We start from the raw sequence: 12,418 nt of genomic DNA on the forward strand, positions 1-12,418 counted from the left end.
ACACACATATTGCTGTATTTGTCTTGGAAAATTTATTCAGGAAAGCAGCTTTTATAGCTTCAGTAAATTATTCATTGTGGCCAATTCAGCTGACCCTTTTCAAGACTAACCATTAATTTTACAGCAGTGGCTTTCTGTAATTGTAGTATTCAGTGTGTATACTGCTTCTTTTCAGGTATGTTAACATCATACAAGTCTGCATTCCTAAGAACTTAAACAGCCAGAGGCCACATTGCAAAGACGGGGATCTGAGTATCAAGAAAAGAAAATCAATAACGAAGGTAGCAAGAAGTACTCACTAGCAAATGTTTATTGTCAGAGGGATGCAAGAATAATTCAGCCCATGCAGGGGGTGCATGAAAGCCAGATAATAGCCGCAAAAAACAAAGCCTACTCATATTTCACAGCCATTTTAATCAAAAACGGCATTTAACTCCAGTGTACGCATAATGAAGCCTTGCTACTAATGTCAATTTACTAGCATTACCGCCCAGTACTGCTGTGCTCCTGAATGGTGGCTCACATTTGCAGGCAGCAATAGGTGCAGCGACATCCATCATTCGTGCATCACTCATTTTGGACAATACACACCTTGCTGCAAGGAAAAGGAGCCACAATATAGCTTTCTAACAATTCTTGGCAATTAGTTTGAGAGAGGCGTTTCTAACCACACCAGACTAGACCGCCATTGCCTTGCAGCATGCTTGACACCGGGAACGTAACTTCTTGCCTCCGAACCCAAAATTTCTGTTTACCTGGCATAAGACGATGTGCAGACAATGCTCACCTGGCCCCTGCCCTCCTCGCCTCCCCCTCCCCGCCCCCAACGCACGCACAAAAATATTCCTGGCTACGGCACTGGTCCTTGTTACATGAAATAGAAGTACAGATCCTTGGTCTCGATGTTCGCCAATCTGGAACATGATAAAATTGGCTAGGCAAAGTAAAGAAGACACCAATGTCAACCTTCCAGCTGATATGAAGGATTGCTTCAAAATATGGAGGTGCATGTACCGAAGTAGCCAGTGATGTTGTTTGGTCTGTACTCCAGCCACGTATTATTTATCAGGCTCAGTTTTACTGGCTCTCACCGAAGCAGAGGGACCAGATTGAGATCATTATTCAGAACGTGTTGAGGGCAATAGCTGCTCTCCCTCTGTTCGCTAAAGAACACGCCCAGGTGAACACCATGGCAGCGTTGCTAATTCAATGTGAATGAGCATATGAATTAAAGAGGTTGCATGTTGCAGTCACTTCTGATTGCTTGGGTGCAAGAACAGACTTAAGGCTATGGCACGGCCGCACACTGATGTTTCTTTGGACCAATGTATTTTGTATAGACGCTGCTATTACAGGAGATGGAAGCATAGTATGAGTCAGCCTTCTTTATAAAAATAAGGAATATGCAATGGATGTCTGCAACTCTACTTGAGCTTCATACCATACATGACAAGAGTCTGCAGAACAGGGCTGGTACACGGTAAAGTCACACATGACACCAATGAGGCAGCCTCATTTTTATCAACCATCGCCCAAATACAGACACACACCAATTCCTTGAGTGCCATTTAACAGCTGAAGCAAGACAGTAAAGCAACATAGCTTTTTCAGAAGATACACAAGCTTCACAACTACTGACTTTTAATGCTTGCTTACACTAGGTACAGGGGCACTCTTCTGGCCTTTTCCATGCCATGGCAGATAACAAACAACAACATCAAGAACATGTATCTACCCGCACCTCTTGTGCCAGGCTCCCTTACCGTCTTTCTACCCCGGAAAGTTTGCTGTGGTGCGACATATGCTTTTACGCTCAAATTCGACAGCCTTTGCTGCATCAATTTTGCCAGCACTGTCAAGGACACAGTATTCTTAACTGCAATTTATCATCAGGAAATACGTAATTTTAATCATGTGAGCACAGGCATTATGACTCACTTATTATGAATGGAAAGAAATGTCACTGCTGCCTGAACGAAGAGAGTAATCTTCTGCAGTTGTAGAGAGTCAGTGTAGCTTCATGCAATACTGTTTGACAGCAAGTTTGTACAAAGGATCATTACAGGCAGAGAATTATAGGCCTAATTGTGCTTTTCAGTTGCTCTGAATGTGACCTTAAACAAAGCATTGTGTGTAAAAAGGGCAAATGTTCTTTTAAATGGAGCATCTATCAGCAAGTAGAATTTTGCCTTTTGAGACTTTTAGCATCCGTGGTGGAGAGATTAAATTGCCAATGTATCTCTATAAGTCATGCCTCTAATGCACGTGGCGTTTAGGAAGGTAAATTTTTTTTTAACCAGGGAGGAGCATACAGAAAAAACTTTAGTGAGAAAAGGATCTGAAAGGTTGCCAGCCTGGACTCGGGCCACCCGGCCATTATGTGCGGTGAGGCATAGCCTTTCCACCGCTGCCCGGGCCCACTGGATAGCCCATAGTTGGTTGTCTAGTTCCGAGCTAGTCAGAGCGCTTAGCCATCGCTCCTCGAGAAGGCCCAGTTCTATCTTGTCCTCTACATATATTGATCTGATCTGTGTGCACTTCCATAAGATGTGTGCCATGTCTGCATGTTCGTGCTTGCAGAGCTTGCGGCTCGCATCTGGGTATTGTGCTGAATTTACTCTGTTTACATGTACTGGGTTCCGGAACGTTCTGGTTTGCAACCTTCTCCAATATGTTTCTTGAGGCCTGTCGAGTTGTTTGCGGGGTTGTGGGTATGTTTCTCTTTGTTTCGTATAGTGTGTCAGTATGTCGTGGTACCTGACCGGTCTGTCCCTGTTGTCTTGTATCGCTACTTTGTTGTCGTTGCCTCCCCGCAGCCCTTCCTCTTTCCCCGGGGGTTGCAGGGTGTTGGGCCCTCACTGCCCGAGCCGCAGTGGGTTAGTTCTCGCGCGGCTCGGTGGGCCTTCTCGTGAGCTTGGGAGAGCCATTCATGGTTACTTCTCCCATATGTGCCGGGATCCATTTGAGGTAATTGGGTCATGTCAGAGAAACACAAATGTATTGTTCCAAAATGGTACAGTGTTACTCCGCTGTTAGAAAGGTGATTCAGAAGAGCTCTCTAACTCCATTGACTAAATTGTCAGAGGTGATTGCAATGGGTGATTCGCCTGTTCCTCTGGTATTGCTGGTCTGGTGCTTACGGTCGGTGATATACACAGCATACCAGTCTTGGAGCTCAACTTTCAAGAGCCAAGAGGCATGTCATGGCCGGGTGACTAAATCATGGATTTTCTCAGACAGATGGAATTGTCACATTAAAACTGTGTACAAGCATTTCATCATCAGTACAGCTGTGAAAAGGTGGTAGTTTTATGTAGTATAGCCGCCAAAATGCCTGACCAGTGCCGTTCTTTGTTGATCCAACCATTATTCAGGCCTCCCCACTAGCTAAATTGTGGACACCACAGGTACTATCTCCTCCATGCTGGGTTACGAGTTTATTAGGCTATTTTTTTTAACAAACAATTAATTTATTCTTTATTTTTGCTGTCATTTTGGTGGCCTGTCTATGCTTTTTGTTTTCAAAGGCTATATTATTTTCATTATTATGGCCTTCAATGTTTAAAATTGTAATATCCCATATAATCAACCGTGATTACTCGTAAGAGAGAAATCAATATAGAACAAACAGTAGATGTGGGCAAATGTATGTGCATTGACTTGAACAGTCACCTGTGAAGGCTTAAAGTCAGGTTGCTCAATGGATTGATTAATCTAAGTTGGAAAGCAGCACTGAGTGTTTTCATATGCCTCTCACTCATCGAGTATACGTAAATGCATGCCTAACCAAGACACTTTCAGACTTTAGTACAATAAGTTAATATGTTGTGTAATGCTGTTCAGTTGAGACTGTGAATGGAACTGTTATTAAAATGAGCAAGCTAGAGACAACTATTGCAGCTGTTTAATGCAGTGTTTATAATTTGTGGTAAGTGCAGCATGATATTGCAAAAGAACATAAATAATGCTGATCTCAATGTTTCTATCTATGCCTTTCATTCATCTCTTAGTCTCTCTGAAATTAAGCAGCAGGGCATGACACAAGCACTGCTGCTTACGTTTATAATGGAGACATCAGTGGGTTTCAGACAGAGCCAACTGCTGTCCCTTATGCACATATGTTTTGCACATACGCAATATACACGGTACTGTACATATATGCCGCGCTCATCATTCGTTCACGCGCTAATGGGAAGTTCGTTTGTGTGCGAGAAAAATACTAAACATCATTTCATCGGCATGTCGTCGGCGAGCAATATATATCTCATGAGAGCCTCTCAACGTTGTACGTGCCAATTCGACCGAGTCATACATACATACGGTGCGATTCGGCAAACATGAACCTATCTTCAGGGCCAATATATCACATGGATTCCTTTCTCGGGGTTACCGTTATTATTACCTACCGTCCGTATAAACGACCTATCGGTGATAGCGTACGCGCAGCACCGCAAGGAAAAGCCCTAGCGAGTACGGCACCTCGATCCGGCCTGCCTGCTCTATTGCCGACGACGTCGCAGGAAAAAATACATATATTGGCTTTAAGCATAACCGTCGGAATAAAGTGATCGCAATTGCACCTACTGTGTAACACAATAAGAAAAACAAAGCGAATGCCAATTAACAGAGCTGCGATATACGGAAGCGGCCGACGTTTCACGTACCGTCAACACGCTAACCTAATTGTTGATAAAACATGATTTTACGACTAGCGCTGGCCAGACAGACAGCGTTGTCGGCCGCATATGCCAAACTCGGTCAGAGGACGCTCGGGGCGGGCAAGCAATTGCCGACATCGGGCCCCGGTCGGGCTTGGACCTAGGAGCGTCTGGCCGGGGAACATTCACTGGCGACAGCCGGGAAGTCAGCGAGTCGCTGAAAGTTCTTGCGCTAGCGAAACGCAAGCGAAATTCAAATATGTTCATTTCGACTACAAATTTACAATATCCGCCGTCTACAATCGGGCAGCGCGAAGCATTGGGCCGCGCAACTGCTACGCAGTTAATCTAAGAACCCTCGATCGGGCTAATCACAGGTCATATATCGAACCCCACGTCGTAAGAATGAGCTATTTTCCCATGCCCTTCACCTGCGGGGTTCCCTCACGCAGCGAGCATACCATCCCAAAGTCAATCTATTATTGCCCGGCCGGCATCGCGCACGGCGGACCTGAGGCGGCACACAACGACGGAAGCTTTGCCCAAGCCGGATTAGCAAACGGCAAAAAACTGCCGTATTGTAATAAGTCGTGGTTATCAGCGCGTGAAATGACAAGGAATAGCTCGATCATAACCTTCGCTTATCCATACCGGCCTTTCGCTGTGGTCGCGGATATGACACATAGCGTTACAGAAAAGTGTTCACAAACCATTAACAGCCCTGCTCGTGTATTTAATAACATTTTCTACTCATCGTACATTTGCGCTAGCTGTTACCAAAACTAAGATAAATCCTAACCAATGCGCCCATCTTGCAGTCTTGCTGACATAATATGACTGGTGAAAGTTATTCTAATGCATGCATGCACATATATCGTATTCACATATGTGCATATATTGAATGTTTACTTCAGCATGAAAAAAAGGATGCTCCATCTGTATAATTTCACATGATTACATTTTCCTTCCTTTCTTTCCTTTTTTTTTACTGTTGTGGTGCATTGAGTACAATATATACAAATAAAATATTTGTCACTTTTGCACTACTCCATCACTTAGGAACAGCAAACCAGCAATCAGGATGACAGATATATTAATTTTCTTATTATTTTTTAAATTTGTATTCAGTATGAGACAGCTCACACTTAGTTTGCTTGGTTTTTAACAAGCTCTTGGTCAACGACGACATGTATGTTTGGGACTCGGAAGTAAACTGTGCAGTGCATTTGTCTCAGCATTCTTTGGAATGACAAGCCAAACCTTCATCTTCTGGAAGTGTGGAAACTGACAGCTTATGCAACCACACACCCATAACACTTCTACAAACCTGTCATTCTTATACACAAACGGTTGAAGTATGATGTCAAAATATATGTCACTTTCATCACTCATTGATTCATGCGCGACATCTCTTCTTGTACTAACCAAGACGTGGCTAAACGATATCATCTCCAATAAAATTTTTCTTTCCACATCTCCATACAACACTTTTTGTTGTGAATGATGCAACTGCATAGAAGGTGGCATGCTCATAGCTTTAAAAAAAATAATTTCTTGCAGTTCCAACTGGCATTCGTTCATTCCTAGAGCACATTTTCATTTCACTTCAATGCTCAAGCAGAATGTTATCATAAGCGCATACTACTGCCCTCTGGATGTAAATTAAGCATTTTCAAGCGAGTTTCAAAACATTCTAAATGAAGTGCGTATGCTATTTTGGCATTCTACTCTGATCATGTATGGTAATTTTAATTTCTTCGTTATTAACTGGACAACAGAATCTGTCGCAGCTGCTCATGCTCAATAGCATGTTTTCCTTCATTCCTGTCTACACTTCACGTTACCTCAACTCATTACTCTCCCAACCTGTTCATCATGAACATTGGCCAATATTGTAGATCTCATAAGAGGTAGAAAAATTAACATTAAAATATGCAAAGCCATCAAAATCGCCCTGGGCCTACCATCTATGGCTTCGACTACGAGACTTCTCAAGATGGGCGTACACAACCCATGGCAAGAATTAGCTGAAGCTCATAAAGCCAGTCAGAATGACTTAAGCTCACGCCTACCGGGAGATCAGTGCTGCAACGGCTGAGTGGCAGTGAAACCTTTATAGCTACCACGGACTGAAAAGAAAGAATTCCTTCAAACCTCCGCGAATCCCTGTGCATAGCCCCAATTCCACGCAAAATGCACCCCGTGTACCACAAGGAAAGAAGTCAAGCCCGAGTGGATACTCTACGGCGAAGACACAGGCTAGATCCGGATGCCAGATACACCGACGCAGGCAAATACCTGCAAAGAAACGCTTACGCCCTGAGCGTCGTAGATTCTCAGGGCAGAGAGCTAGCGTCTGCCACAGTCCGTGCACAAAACCCCGAGACTGCAGAAGAGACGGCGATCGCCCTAGCAACTACCACATGCATGGACGCAGCTGTCATTTTTTCTGATTCTGAAGCAGCTGTCAGAAACTACGCTAAGGGTCATGTGTTGACAGAAGCAGTAAAGATATTGAAGCACGACAGCACTCTGATCCGCTACACCTGCGTGACCTGGGTTCCTGGGCATGACGGGCTGGAGGGGAACGAAGCAGCACACGCCGCGGCCTGAGGCCACACCTGCCGGGCCAACCCTTCCTACTCTCAAGATGCCCGGTCTGCGTCAGCAGGGGCAGAGAACGTGCCCGTCACCTACTCAGCGATCCTTCAACATCACAGGCTGGAACGCAGGGTGTACCCACCACCTCACCCAAAGCTCACCCAAGAAGAAAGTACCACACCCAGAAGACTACAGAGTAACACTTACACTCACAGAATACTCATGCACAGACTATACCCAATACGACAAGGGTACCACTGCCCAATGTGCGGCTTACCAGACACCTTGGCGCACCTGATCCTCGAGTGTCCATGGCATCTAGATACAGACGCATCGCCTTCACCGAAAGAATATAAAGCCAGACAAGAAAGCGAAGAGCTCATTGAAACGTGGGAGGCCAAGCTTGTCTCTGAGGGCCTGGAACAACGACACCTCGTCTCCAGGGCTAAGTAGGCAGCGAAGGCCAGAGGGTTCCTGGAATCAGGAGACCTCCCACCTAGAGTAGAAATGGGGTTTAAGCCGGGATACTGTTTCGAAAATAAATGTTTATTCCTCCTTCTCATCTCGATGAGCGATCCTCTAATCTGTTCCGGCATTACTGACCTGGACGGGCTGGCTGATCATGCAGTTATAGTAGGTCTACTTAACTTCTCTTTAACAAAAAAGAAAACATGGCATGGCAAAGATACATATTATGTGACAAAGAATGCCAGATGCTACTAAAATCCACACGTCAGCAGATTTACAGCTATGATTAATCATGAATAACAGTGATTATGGCATGTAATAAACCCCTATTCACAGCCTGACATAATCCTAATTCTGGTGAGGACCTAGTTCCCGAGTTTTAGTGTGTGCAGCCATTAAATGAAATGTTTTGTTGAGTGTCCACCTGCGAAGACATCACTGCATGCCCTGACTTCCCCATGCAATCTGACATGTCTGAAATTGTTATTAATGAGTCGGGCATTTTTATCTTACTAAACAGATGAATAAATTCATCTACATCAGGTCACAGCGAATTTAATAACAAGCTACTCAAGAATGTGTCACAGTGTCTCGACATACCCCCCTGGGTCCATTCCTAATACTGGTGAGTGGCTAAAGTCATCCCATTCTATAAATCCGGCGAGTGTTTCTCACCCCTTAACTACCAATGAAAATCATCAACCAGTACAATTTTCAAACTTCTGGAACACATTATTAATTCACACGTCATCGACTATTTCGAAGATCCCAGATGAACATTCAACTACCAGCACAGGTTTTCATTTACATTAAGACTTAACATGAAACCACCACATTTACTCCATCTTTGCAGCAGTTGGTCACTCTCTTGGTATCATCAAATGAAACCTAAAGCATGCTCTTGTCAACATACATGAACTTGTTTACACTACACTAATCCACACAAAGCTCGAATACGCATCGCTAATATAGTACTCTGGCAGGTATACATTGTTGACGAGATTGCATTTGTTCAAAACTGGGCTGCTCGCCTTCATATTTTCCGACTATTCATCTTACACTTGCGTGTCATCATTAAAAGCACGTACTGATTTATAAGCACTATCTCTTCACCACAAATCAGTGCGTCTTTGCCTGCTTGACAAACTTTATAATCATACTTCTCTTCGCAATCATTTCTTTCAGTCACTACCTGTTGTCTTTTCATGCCAGGATCACCACCTCAAATTCAAGTGCACACCATGTCACACGTTACAATATGCATGCTCTTTTATACCCTGCACCATCACTGAATGGAACTGCTTTCCCTCTGATATTGCCACAGAATCTGACACTAAAATTTTACGACGTGCTACGCACTGTTAATTAGTTGCCTTTTTTATTACATGCTTGTTGAGTTGTTTTTGTGAGTTACTAATACATACCTGTATTAATACCGTAGTTCATGTGGGCATGCATATTTTCAACATTTGATTGTGCTGTGTGCATAACTTTCGTTTTGCAATTCTTATGATTTCTTACATTAGAGAGTTAAAGAATAGGGGCCCCAAACGTTTTGGGGCACCAAAGAAATAGCGTCGAAGCCACTGCGCATGCGCGAGACGCAAACCGCGTTTGGGTTTTGCGTTGGGAACGCTATTTCACCGATTTAGCGGGAGCTCAAATAGCGTTCCCAAAAGCTTTGCGTCAACAAACATGGCGGCACCCATCGAAGCGACGGCTCTAACCTAGCACCAAACTGGGTTCGATTCGCGGTAATGCGTGAAGTTCGCAAGCTAGGAGAAGTGACTGCAGTTATCGCTTTCTCTCAACTAGTGTGTGTTATGAAGATTGATTCATTAGACGCCACTGATTCCGAATTCGAGTGTGAATTTTATGGCTCGTAGGCCTAACACGGCTAAGCTTGGCTGGTGAAGGCACGTAAAGTTGGTTTTGTTGCTCCAAACTAAGCACAACTAATCGTTTGCTGCTTGAAGAATAACCTCTAAATTGTAATTAAACGCGAATACACGCAAGTCAAAATTACTATTCATATCATAAGATGGTATATTTTATTTAATTATTTTTAATCGTTTTTCTTAGATGCCGTAGCGGCACTGTCAGCGCAAGACGCTATTTGCAAACGCAAAGCCCTATTCTAAAGCTCTTCACTCCTGCGTGCCCCAACGCTAACACCCGCAAAGCTCCTTGGGGCCCCAAAATATTGGGGCCCCTATTCTAAAACTCTCTATTCTATTTCTTAATAGCTAAACAATGTTAGCATACTTTTGTTCTGTACTTTGTCCTATTAATTATTGTAACTATTACTTTGTAATCTCATGTATGTTTGTACTCCTCCCTCCCCTGTTATGTGATGCGCTCAATTGAATGCCTTTAAGGGCACCATTGAGCGCTGCAACACTGCTACTCTGGTGTAGCAGTATTGTGAGGCATTTTGCCACCCCAAGTAAAGTCAAACTACTGCACTCCTCTCCACTCTAGTGCCAAATTTAGGTGTATCATATGAAGAATTTTAAGACACGTGGTAAGGCATTAGTAACTAATATGGGAAGAAAGTTGGTGCACAGGTTTGCAGGCATCACTCCATTGTTCTTTCAAAAGTCAGTCATCCATAGTGCATTTGAAATTGGATATTTTACGGAATCCAACATTGTCCTTTGCCCATCAGTGAAATGTAAATGTTAAAGTGGGGTGAGGAACGACTAGGTGTGATGTGTCCATCTAGAGCTGCGAAATCTAAGTGGCCACTTGTTTCGCCTAAAGCACAATATACCTCTGCTTGGTTGTGTTGCTGGTCAGAAATATACGTACAAAATAACAGAAGGTGCTGCTGTGCCAATATATTCACAAAAGTCTTACATGATTATATAGGTGCCATCCATTAGCATCAAAACATGGCCTGCACAACACGCACAGTATCTTCAGCGGAAATTGTAGTGTTATATCTTGCATACAGAAATGTCGAAAAGTGTAAACAAGGCACTGTGCTAAAATTTGTCTTGTGAATTCCTACTGTGCCAACTGTGCAGATTGATGACATATAGCTTGATGTGGGAGCTAGCCCAAGGCACATGTACACAAAGGAAAATGATTCACCTCTTAAATATGTGAAATGATGCCCAGGTAGGCACAATAAATTTTCAGCTCTGTATGCTTCAGTGTTATGCTAGAAGAAAACGTTTTTTTAGTGTGTTGCTGATTCACAATTATATACCAACTATGCATATAGAAGAAGAATCTGCAATCTTTTAGGCTGCGTGTTAAAATACCATGTATACAAACCCAGGGAAAGGATGGGGAAGGCTGGAGATGGAAATTTAAGACGATGAGCAAAACAAGAACAAGGTGAAAGCAGGAGCCAACGTTTCAACAAGTGGGCTTGTCTTCTTCAAGGCGACATATGCTTTCCTCGCCACAGTTACAGATATTTAGAATTAGTTTGGTTGATGCCCAGCCTGATACTGCGTGATTATACTGACACATATGCATACAATTGTTTATCCTTTTTCTGTGGATTGCATTTCACCTACTAACAACTGAAAGATATCAGTCAACGCGAGATGCAAATAGTGTTGTACTTTGCAGAAGGTATATATGTATATATATAGCACCAGTGATTACGTTACTGGCCTTTGATGAGTCATGTGACACGCTTGACACACCACGCTCGCCGCTAGGTTGTTGTTCTTTGAGTGCCACATGTTTTTTTGGGCACAGGTTTGACCAATAAAGAGTTAATGCTTTGAAGTGATGTTGCCAGTGTGTTATTGTACACTGTCACGACAATGCAACAATGCTCTGAAGTATATTTATTGATTTGACAGCAAGAATTCCATAGACATTTTCTGTGGCATGAAGGAAATAGATGCAGATCTGAATCATTATCATTACTATATATACATATTATTACTGTATTAATCATTAAAATACGTTGTTGTACTGTGTGGTAGTACAATATATAGTATACCGATCAACACAGTCAGTACTCAAAGTTAGCCAGGGCTCGAGAGAGTCCGGCTTCTCTTCCATTTCCTGAGCAAGGGCTCGGCCCTGCCTTTGCAGGTCAACTGTAACACTGTGGCACCCATTCGACAAGCACTGAAGGTGATTTAATTGCCAGTAGTGCCTTGTGAGGGGAAATTCCAACTCTCCAATTTTTGGAATAATGACTTAAATAAAAATGACAACTAGGTTTACAACTTCTGTCTGTGCAGCGTGATTGTGAATGCCTTAAATTGTTGCATAATCTAATTAACACCCCACGCTACTCATTAAAGAACAACTATCTGTCTCCTGATAAATTGAAACCTACTAGGAATAGCCACAAATGTAACCTTGCACCATTTCAACCGCATACGAACCTATTTAAGCATAGCTTCTTTCCTCATACAATTGAAAAATGGAACTTCATTACTCCCAGGTGAAACTAGGTCACTGCCTTTAAAGAAATTTTTGTATAAATTAACTTGATCCATGCTGTGTTTATTATACTGATTGTATCTTTTATTTTGAAGTTATGTTTTTTAAGGTGTTGAAGTTGATTTGTGCAGAAGAATATTTTGTTATATGCAGTGTACAAACCCACTCCTGTGATAGCCCAACTGGGCTGCAGTATGTGAAAATAAAAATAAATAAATGAATAAGTGATTAATCAGCTGATAGGGAATGAGCAAAGACAGGGCAACAGCTAT

This window comes from Dermacentor andersoni, chromosome 3 (assembly GCF_023375885.2).
Source record: "Dermacentor andersoni chromosome 3, qqDerAnde1_hic_scaffold, whole genome shotgun sequence".
NCBI classification, from domain to species: Eukaryota; Metazoa; Arthropoda; class Arachnida; order Ixodida; family Ixodidae; genus Dermacentor; species Dermacentor andersoni.